This window comes from Dermacentor variabilis, unplaced genomic scaffold (genome assembly GCF_050947875.1).
Source record: "Dermacentor variabilis isolate Ectoservices unplaced genomic scaffold, ASM5094787v1 scaffold_16, whole genome shotgun sequence".
Lineage (NCBI taxonomy): Eukaryota > Metazoa > Arthropoda > Arachnida > Ixodida > Ixodidae > Dermacentor > Dermacentor variabilis.
Window position 1 is genome coordinate 2,214,318 of NW_027460324.1, and position 9,550 is coordinate 2,223,867.

The following is a 9,550-nucleotide window of genomic DNA, read 5'->3' on the forward strand; positions in this document are numbered from 1 at the left end:
CACAGTAACGCGAAACTACGCGCTACAACGTTCAAAGGCGGTCGCACAATTCGCATGTCCTTAAAAACTTCAACAAAGCCCCTAAGGCCTTGAGTGCCGAAACCCGTCTGGGCCAATGTCCTTGAGCATTTTCCTCCGTAAAGGGGCGATTGTCCACTTTTGCGAGAGCGGTCCCGAGCACTTTTCTTCGCACTTTGTAACGGGGACAGTCACAAAGGAGGTGTTCAATCGTCTCCTCGCAGCCGCAGGTGTCACGAGTAGGGCTGTCGGCCATTCCAATGCGGAATGGATAGGAGTTCGTGAATGCCACACCGAGCCACAGGCGGCACAGAAGTGTTGCTTCCGCTCGTGGCAACCCTAGTGCTAGGCGGAGTTGCAGACGTGGATCAAATCTGTGGAGACGTGCGTTCGTGAATTCACCGGTGTTCCACGGATTCTGTGTAAGCTCGCAGGCGAGGGAGCGAAGACTTGTGGCTGCATCTGTTCTTCACAGCGGTATGAGTATAATCTGGGCACCATCATGAGCCGACCGGGCAGCGTCATCCGCACTGCCATTTCCTGAAATTCCGCAGTGACCCTGTATCCACTGGTAGATGATGTTGTGTCCCTTGTTGATTGCGTGATAGAGGAGTAGTCGGATGTCTGCGACTAGTTGCTCAATTGGTCTATGGTTGAAAGGGGACATCAGACACTGAAGAGCTGCCTTTGAGTCACATAAGATGGACCATAAATGTGATGATTTGTGAACAATAAACTCTAGAGCAGCACGAATAGCTGCGAGTTCTGCAGCCGTCGATGATGTAATGTGAGATGTCTTGAACTTGAGGGTGACAGACTCTGCGGGAATCACCACGGCTCCAGCTGAACTATTAGAGGAGACAGAACCGTCCGTGTAAACGTGGATGCGTCCTCTGTGCTTTCCAAGTAGCACTGAAAGCACGGTTTGTTTGAGGGCGAAAGTTCACATCTTAGTTTTCTTTTTGGTACCGGGAATAACAAGAAGAGCCTGGAGTGCATGGAGGCACCACAGCGGTTGAAATGGCCGTGCTGCAGGCGTGGATTTTGACGGTAAAGTTCCGTGGTTGGCGGCAATAATCTTGCTAAACGCTGAACGAGGTCGTGCGGCAGGAAGGGAGGCGTGATGATGCGATGGAAGTCGGGCGAAGTGCCTGATATGCATCCTTAAAGTGTCGACTTGAAGATACGTGTTGATGGGGTGGTCATGCTCAATGGCTATTGTTGCTGCCGTGGACGCACATCTTGGAAGAACAAGGCAAATTCGCAGAGCTTGAGCTTGTACAGATTGGAGGGCACGGAGGTTGGTCTTACCGGTCCCATCCAGTACAGGTAAGCTATAGCGCCGGAGACCGAGGAACAGTGCGTTATAGAGTTGGAGCATCGCACTCACAGACGCACCCCATGACTTTCCCGCAAGAAATCTGAGCACGTGGGTTATCATGACTAATTTCCTTTTTAGGTAGGAGATATGAGGACTCCAGGAAAGGTCTCGATCTATTATCACTCCTAGAAAGCGGTGCGTCTTCTCGTAGGCAATTGGCTGTCCATTAATTCTGATAACGTACGGTTTCATTGCTTTACGCGTGAAAGCGACTATAGAGAACTTCTCGCAGGACAGCTCCAGACCTCGTGCTCGAAGATAAACTGCTGTTACTGTGGCCGCTTGTGAAAGTCTGGCGCGCACCTGAGGACGCGTCGCTCCTGATGACCAAATGCGTATATCGTCTGCATAGATCGACACATGGACGGATTCCGGAAGGGTATGAAGCAGGTCGATGAGCACCAGGTTAGAGTGGGGCTCAAGACTCCGCCTTGTGGTACGCCTCGGTAGGTTTTGCGTTGTGATGACGCACAGTCCTCTGTTTGCACAAATAACCTGTCCTTCAAGAAGCTGGATATCCAACGAAAAACAAGGCCGCCTAGGCCGACATCGCCCAAGGCGTCCAGGATGGCTTGATGGGTTACGTTGTCATATGCGCCTTTAACATCCAGGAACATCACCGCTGACAGTCTCCTGAGGCTTTTTTTCGTGCTGAACAGACGAGACAAGATCTATGACGTTGTCTATAGAAGAGCGTTCGCGTCGAAAGCCTGCCATAGCGTCAGGATATAACTTGCAGTGTTCTAGATACCACTCTAGACGCGTCAGCACCATCCTCTCCATCACCTTTCCTAGACAACTGGCCAGAGCAGTGGGACGTTAAGACGCCACGTCTAGAGGTGATTTACCTGGCTTGAGCAAAGGCACAAGCGGCTGGACTTCCATGCAGCAGGAACTTCTCCTTCACGGCATGAATTATTGTACACGTCTAGAAGTGCATGCCGGGCTGTTTGACCGAGGTTTACCAGAGCTGCCTATGTCACCCCGTCAGGCCCAGGCAATGAGGAACGTCTGCACGCTGCCAACACCGCCTGCAACTCCTCGATGGAAAACAGAATGTCCATACGAGAATCCCACGAGATTGGAACATCACGGGGATCACGTCTAGCGAACGATGGCGGTAGACCAGCAACCTTAAACAGAAGTCCTGCGCTACGTCGATCTCTCTGCGACCTTGGTAGAGAGCCAGGCGTTTGAAGGGGTGGCGTTCTTGCGGTGATGTCGAAGACCACGCACTGTTCTCCATATTTGTGACAGGGGTTTATGCAGATCAAGGGTATCACAGAAGGTTTTCCATCTTAGAGACTGCAGGGAGTTGATCCGACGCTGGATCTTCTTCTGTATGCGTCTCGCCTCCCTGAGGTCGTAGATGGACTTGGTGCGCCTGTACCTTCTTTCCGCGCGACGGCGGATTGCTCGAAGCCGCTCCAATTCCGCTTCGAATTCAGAAAATTTAGGAATAGGCCTAAAAGATCTTGTGGCTTCTTGAGCAGCGGCGTTAATTAGCTTCTCGATGTTGCCAGGCAGACAGTCCTGGATCTCTTGGCAATTCTTCTCTATGAGCAACGTGTATTTAGGCGAGTCGATGTGATGAAGAACTGTAGTAGAGCGTGACTTGCGTATGCCGTCGATTTTAACATATGTTGGAACGTGGTCACTAGCATGCGTTGCGTTGTCCTTGAACCATTTCACACTGGCAGTGAGGCATCTTGAAACAAAAGTCAAGTCCAGGCAGCTGCTGTATGTCAATTCCCGCAGAAAAGTGGGACTGCCATCATTTAGGCAGCAGAGCTCATGGTCCGACGCAAAGGATAGTACACGCCTTCCTCGACAGTCCATCTTTAAGCTTCCCCATAGCGGGTGATGCGAATTGAAGTCGCCGGTAATAACCCATGGTCCAGGTATCGCTGTTAAAATTGCACCTAGTCTTGCGTTGTTAAATCGACTAGAAGGTGAAATGTAGGCACCTATGAGCGTGAGTGCGACGTTATTGCATTTTATAGTCGAACACACTTACTGGTTGTCGTCATCAGGTACCACTGGGCGTAAAACATCTGTGAAATCGCATCTGATATAAACGATGACTTCGCTGCGGTCGCTACAGGTGGCAGACATGAGAGCTTCATATCCTGATAGGCGGATGGCGCTCTCAACGTTTGGTTCACAAATGATGATTATTGGAAATTTGTTCTTAAGAACAAGCGGATGAAAGTCCGAAATGCGGGATTTAATGCCTCTGACATTCCATTGGAAGATAGACGCTTCCTTCACCTCTTTAAGGAACGAATGTAGAGGAGCAGCCATGGTGCTTCTCAAGACCGGACAGTACCGGATTCAGGGCATCCAATATTTCAAGTGCGCCTCGAGCCGCCGGAGTGTGTATGGCGGTCAGTAGAGCTCGTAGCGTGTTCACAAGGGCCCTTATCATGGTGACAACTTGTTTGTGGTTGTCTTGGTTGCTGCCAGAAGGTGAAGCATGATTCGGCGAGCGTGCTACATCTTGTCGCTCCGCTGGTGGATCTAGCCGTGGCAATGGCGGCCACTCCTCGCCTGAGGCAATGATATTGGAGACTTTCTGCTGAGGAATCTCATTGCTGCTATTGCTAGTTGTATGCGGAAGTTTGTGGACTGACAGTGGACGCACTGCATCCTTAGCAATAACAGTGGGTTTCCTAGATCTCCGGCGACGTGAACGTCGACGTCGCACTTTAGCGGCAGCCTCTCTGTGCGAGGAACCATCCCTGACCATTTGCCTCAAGACTTTCGCCTCATTTTTCACATGTGGGCAATTCGTGAGAGCCCTGACAATTGGCGCCCTTTTGGTTTTCTGCACGACAGGCGTCGGAGCTGTGAGACCCAGAGCACCGTGAGCATACGGCAGTATTTGTGCAAACCGCACTAACGTGCGCTATCCTTTGACCCTTCCTGCACTGAAGCGGCTTTGGAACAAAAGGCCATACAATGTGTCGGAAGTGACCGACTTTGACGTGTGACGACAGGCTCTCTCCCTTGAAAGTTAACTTGACACACTGCGAGTTTCCCAGGCGACGGGCTTGCAATATGGCAATTTCCTCTGTCGCCGGCTTGATGAGTATATGCAGGTCCGCATTGCTTATGGAATTAACTACGTCATACACAACGCCGGCCGTAGAGTCATGATGGTCTTGTTTATAGCAGCGTAAGTTGATGCTATCCAGCACCTTAACGTTGCTCAGCATGTCTAGCGCGCTGCGGTTTGTGACATCTATAGCGAGAATGTTCTTACGGGCGTTGATCCTTACATCTTTGATATGACCCGGAACAAGTGCCTCGAGCGATACAGATGTGGCTTGGTGGTTGATCCGGTTTAGATTTTCGCTAGCAGCCACAGGCACAAATAAAATGGTGAGGTTGGATGGCTTTCGCATCGGGATCACAGTTGCCTTACTTGTGGAAGGAGATGTCCTGACGAGTCTTCTCTTTGCTTTGTACTTCGCTACAGGCCCGCAGTCGCTGTCATCCGAGGTTTCATCACTGGTCCCTCAGTAGATCACAGTGTCCTCGCTGTCGGTGTCACTCGGGCGACTAGACCGCTTTCTCGGTGCGGCCTCTGTTGACGTAGAAGGACCAGGAACCTCTCCAGGCGACTCCACGCTCATCGCCGTAGTTAAGGGAGCGGCGTCTCCCACAAAGTAGCTTCAAATTCTCAGAGACAAAAAGGCAGCGTTCCACACAGGACACTTCGTCGTCGTCTCTTCGATAGCTACAGAAAGCAATTAATTATTATTATTACGATATTGTCACGAGAGGAAAAGCCAGTCAGTCAGTACTAAGCAAACGGCCGTTTACAGTTCGTGTTTGCAGCAGCTACCACGCACACTTCTTCTTTCTCGACTTCTAGCGTAACTAGTGCGTGCCATTACCCCTCCCTCCAAAAATAAATAAATGAATAAATAAATAAATAAATAAAGTTGGGGAGATGTGAAATGCCACAACAAAAAAATAAAAGAAATGAGAAAGACAACGGACGAGGCGACAGGGGCCGCATCACAAAGTTTGTGGATGAGAGTCAGCGCGAATGGTAAGGCTTCATCCTGGTAACGTGAACAACGTCAGAGGAACGTGGTCGACGGGAGTGGTGCGAAGTGTCGGCTGGAATAGCTTCGTAGTTGACAGGACTTAGACGACGCAAAACTATGTAGGGTCCAAAGTATCGGCGCAATAATTTTTCTGACCGGTCTCGTTGACGTATAGGGGTTCAAACCCATACAAGATCTCCCGGCTTGTATGTGACGTCTCGATGGCATAGGTTGAAACGACGAGCATCTTGACTTTGTCGGGATAGAATTCGTTGCCGCGCAAGGTGCCGCGCCGCTTCGGCACGCTGAACAAAGGCGTCTGTATCTGGTGCGGTAGGTTGAGACGAAGTTGGTAGGAGCATCACGTCGGGCACAGTGGTGACGTCGCGTCCGTAGACCAGACGAAAAGGAGGAAACCCGGTGGTTTCTTGTAGGGCAGTGTTGTACGCGAATGTCACATACGGAAGCAGTTCGTCCCAATTTTTATCATCCGTGGCAACATACATGGAAAGCATATCCGCAATCGTTTTGTTGAGACGCTCAGTTAAACCGTTAGTCTGCGGGTGATACGCAGTTGCCATACGGTGCGTTGTTCCGCTCAGCTGCAGAATATCTCGGACCAACTGGGCAGTGAAGGCCGTACCACGGTCTGTGATGACGACAGCGGGAGCACCATGTCGAAGGACGATATTTTTGATCAAGAAGTTAGCAACATCTGAAGCAGTAGCTCGCTGAACGGCTTGTGTTTCGCAGTATCGAGTGAGGTAATCGGTGGCGACGACGATCCAGCGGTTATCAGCCGAAGACTTGGGAAATGGGCCGAGGAAATCCATCCCGACTTGTTCAAAAGGTGAGCAAGGAGGCCGGACAGGCTGAAGCAGACCGGCTGGTTTCAGTGGTGGAACTTTGCGGCGCTGGCAATCTCGACAACTTCTGACGTACTGCTTCACGGTTTTTGTGAGGTTTCGCCAATAGTACTTCTGCTTGATCCTCGCGAGAGTACGCGTGAAACCAAGATGCCCGGACGTTGCTTCGTCATGGCATGCACGTAGAACGTCGTCGCGGAGAGTAGCGGGAACAACGAGCAGGAAAACGGTTGCCGTAGGGTGAAAGTTCCGCTTGTATAGAATGTCGCCACGTAGGCAGAAAGAGGACAAGTGACGCGCGAACTGCCGTGGGGGTTGCGGGCGGCTTCCTTCAAGGTATTCAATCAAGGGCTGGAGCTCGGAATCTTGGCGTTGCTGTTGAGCAAGGTTTAAAGACGGGAGAGTACAAAGAAAACCAGAATCGTCGTCAGTATCTAGTGGTGCGGGTTCGACGGGGGCGCGGGAGAGACAGTCGGCGTCAGTGTGTTTCTGGCCAGACTTATAGACGATGGTCACATCAAATTCCTGCAACCGAAGGCTCCATCTCGCGAGACGGCCTGAAGGATCTTTGAGATTCGCCAGCCAGCAGAGAGAGTGGTGGTCGCTGACGACACGGAAGGGGCGTCCGTACAGGTATGGGCGGAACTTCTGGATAGCCCATATGACTGCCAGACATTCTTTTTCAGTTGCTGAGTAGTTTTTTTCGGCAGCAGACAAGGTTCTGCTGGCATACGCAATAACGCGCTCAACAACAGCTTGAAACTGTACGAGTGTCGCTCCGATACCAACGTTACTAGCATCAGTATGCACTTCTGTGTCAGCCTCGGTGTCAAAGTGACCAAGGATCGGTGGTGTCTGTAGACGTCGCTGAAGGTCGTGGAAGGCATCGGATTGTGCGGGGCCCCAAACAAATGTGACGTCGTTCTTGATGAGTCGTTGCAAAGGTTCGGCAATTTCACAAAAATTGGGTACAAAACGGCGGTAATACGCGCAAAGCCCTAAAAATCGGCGGACATCGTGTTTTGTCTTCGGTACGGGGAACAGAGCAACTGCCAGGGCTTTGTCAGGGTCAGGGCGCACACCGGTGCTGCTGACAATATGACCTAGAAATTTGAGCTCCTCGTAGCCAAAGTGACATTTGTCGGGCTTCAGGGAGAGGCCGGCGGTGCGGATAGCTTGAAAAACCGCCTCAAGCCGCTGGATGTGTTGTTCAAACGTGGTGGAAAAAACAACTACATCATCTAAGTAGACTAAACACGAGTTCCACTTGAGGTCAGATAAAACTGTGTCCATCATGCGTTGAAATGTGGCCGGAGCGGAACAAAATCCAAATGGGAGGACTTTAAATTGATAGAGACCGTCGGGTGTTATAAACGCCGTTTTTTCCTGGCCCGTTAGTCAACTTCAATTTGCCAGTACCCACTACGCAGATCCATTGAAGAAAAATAACGGGCATGTCGCAGGCGATCCAAGGAGTCGTCAATTCGAGGAAGTGGGTAAACGTCTTTTTTCGTGACCTTGTTCAGTTTGCGATAATCGACACAGAATCTTAGTGAACCGTCTTTCTTTTTAACTAATACAACAGGTGAAGCCCAAGGACTTGTCGATGGTTGAATGACATCATCGTCGAGCATTTGTTTCACTTGATGACGAATAGCATCCTGTTCTCTTTGCGACACGCTATAAGAGTGTTGGCGAACTGGTTGGACGGTCGGTTCAGTGATGATTCTGTGTTTGATTAAAGGAGTCTGTTTGACCTTCGACGTGGTGGCGAAACAGTCGCTAAATGACGATAGCAGAGTAAGGAGCCTCTCCTTCTCGTTTTGGTCGAGCTGTGGGTTGACGTTGATGTGACTGGTCAAGTCCACATCGCTGGGTTCCGGAATCGAGATTGTCGTTATCGAAGCACAGGCGTTGGACTCGGCCACCGTTTCAAAGTAGGCCATGGTGGTATGCCTCGCAAAGTGCTTGTATTCGCCCCTGAAGTTCGTAACTAGAATCGTGGTTTGCCTATGTTGGAGCTCTACGAGACCTCGTGCGACGCCAACTTCGCGATCCAGCAATATGCTGAGGTTACCTTCGGCGATGCCTATTCCTAGTTGTTCTTGGGGACATTCAACGAGGACGAAGATGCTACTTCGAGGCGGTAACGTCACGCAGTCTTCGACCACGCGTAAAGCCGCGCGGTGATGTTCATCCTCCACATTCGAATCCGAAGAAACATAGTTAGAAAAAGTCACGAACAAGTCACGAAGGTTAATGATCGCCCCATATTCCTGGAGAAAATCCATGCCCAGTATAACTAGCCGAGAACACTTGGGCAGCACAAGGAAAGACGCTACGAAAGCCGAAGTAGAAATTGCAAGTCTGGCGGTGCATCGTCCAGTGGGTGACACAAGGTGTCCTCCGGGCGTAATCAGATGTGGGCCGTCCCACGCTGTCAGCACCTTGCGTAGCCGAGTCGCCAGTGAGGCACTCGTAACCGAGTAGTCAGCTCCCGTATCTACAAGTGCAGTTACCGGATAACCGTCGATTGAAGCAGTAATAGCAGCAGAAGTTTTTTTGCAGTTTCGAATGAAGGCGTCAGCGGTACGTCGCGAGGGGATGGCGTCGGCGGAGGATATTTGACGGTTCGCATGACAGCGGCCTCACCCCCGGAGGTCGCCGTTTTCAGTTTCCCCGGCGCGGGCTTCCACCGTTGACTCCAGCGGAATCAAAGGCGGGTCGAGCACGGTTCGGTGACGCGTACCGACGAGGTGAAGGCGACCGTGACTGTCTTCGCTGTTGGGCAGGAGGAAGCCGGTTACTTTCTAAGCATTGCTCGATTTCGTGCGGGCGTTCGCCATAGCGCGGGAAACGGGCGTCCGGATGGTATCCCCGCAGACCAATCCGTCGGTACTGGCAATCGCGATACATGTGACCAGCCTCCCCGCAGTGATAGCACAACGGACTGTTGTCGGGGGCGCGCCATACTGTAGATTTGCGCGGACCAGAATGAAAGGGTGCTTGCGGATTCGTGCGGTGGATCGGAGTTGGGGAGCGTCGAGAAATCCCAGCAGGCGGCTGCGAAAAACGGCCCGTAGACGGCGCGCAAGCCCGAAGAGCATCCGCGTACGAGAACGTGGGAGGTTCGGGTCGTGTTGATGGCGAGGGATGAACCACTTTGCCGATTTCTTCCCGAATGACATCCGTAAGAACCGCGGCACTGGGAGGTGCCGGAGCCGATG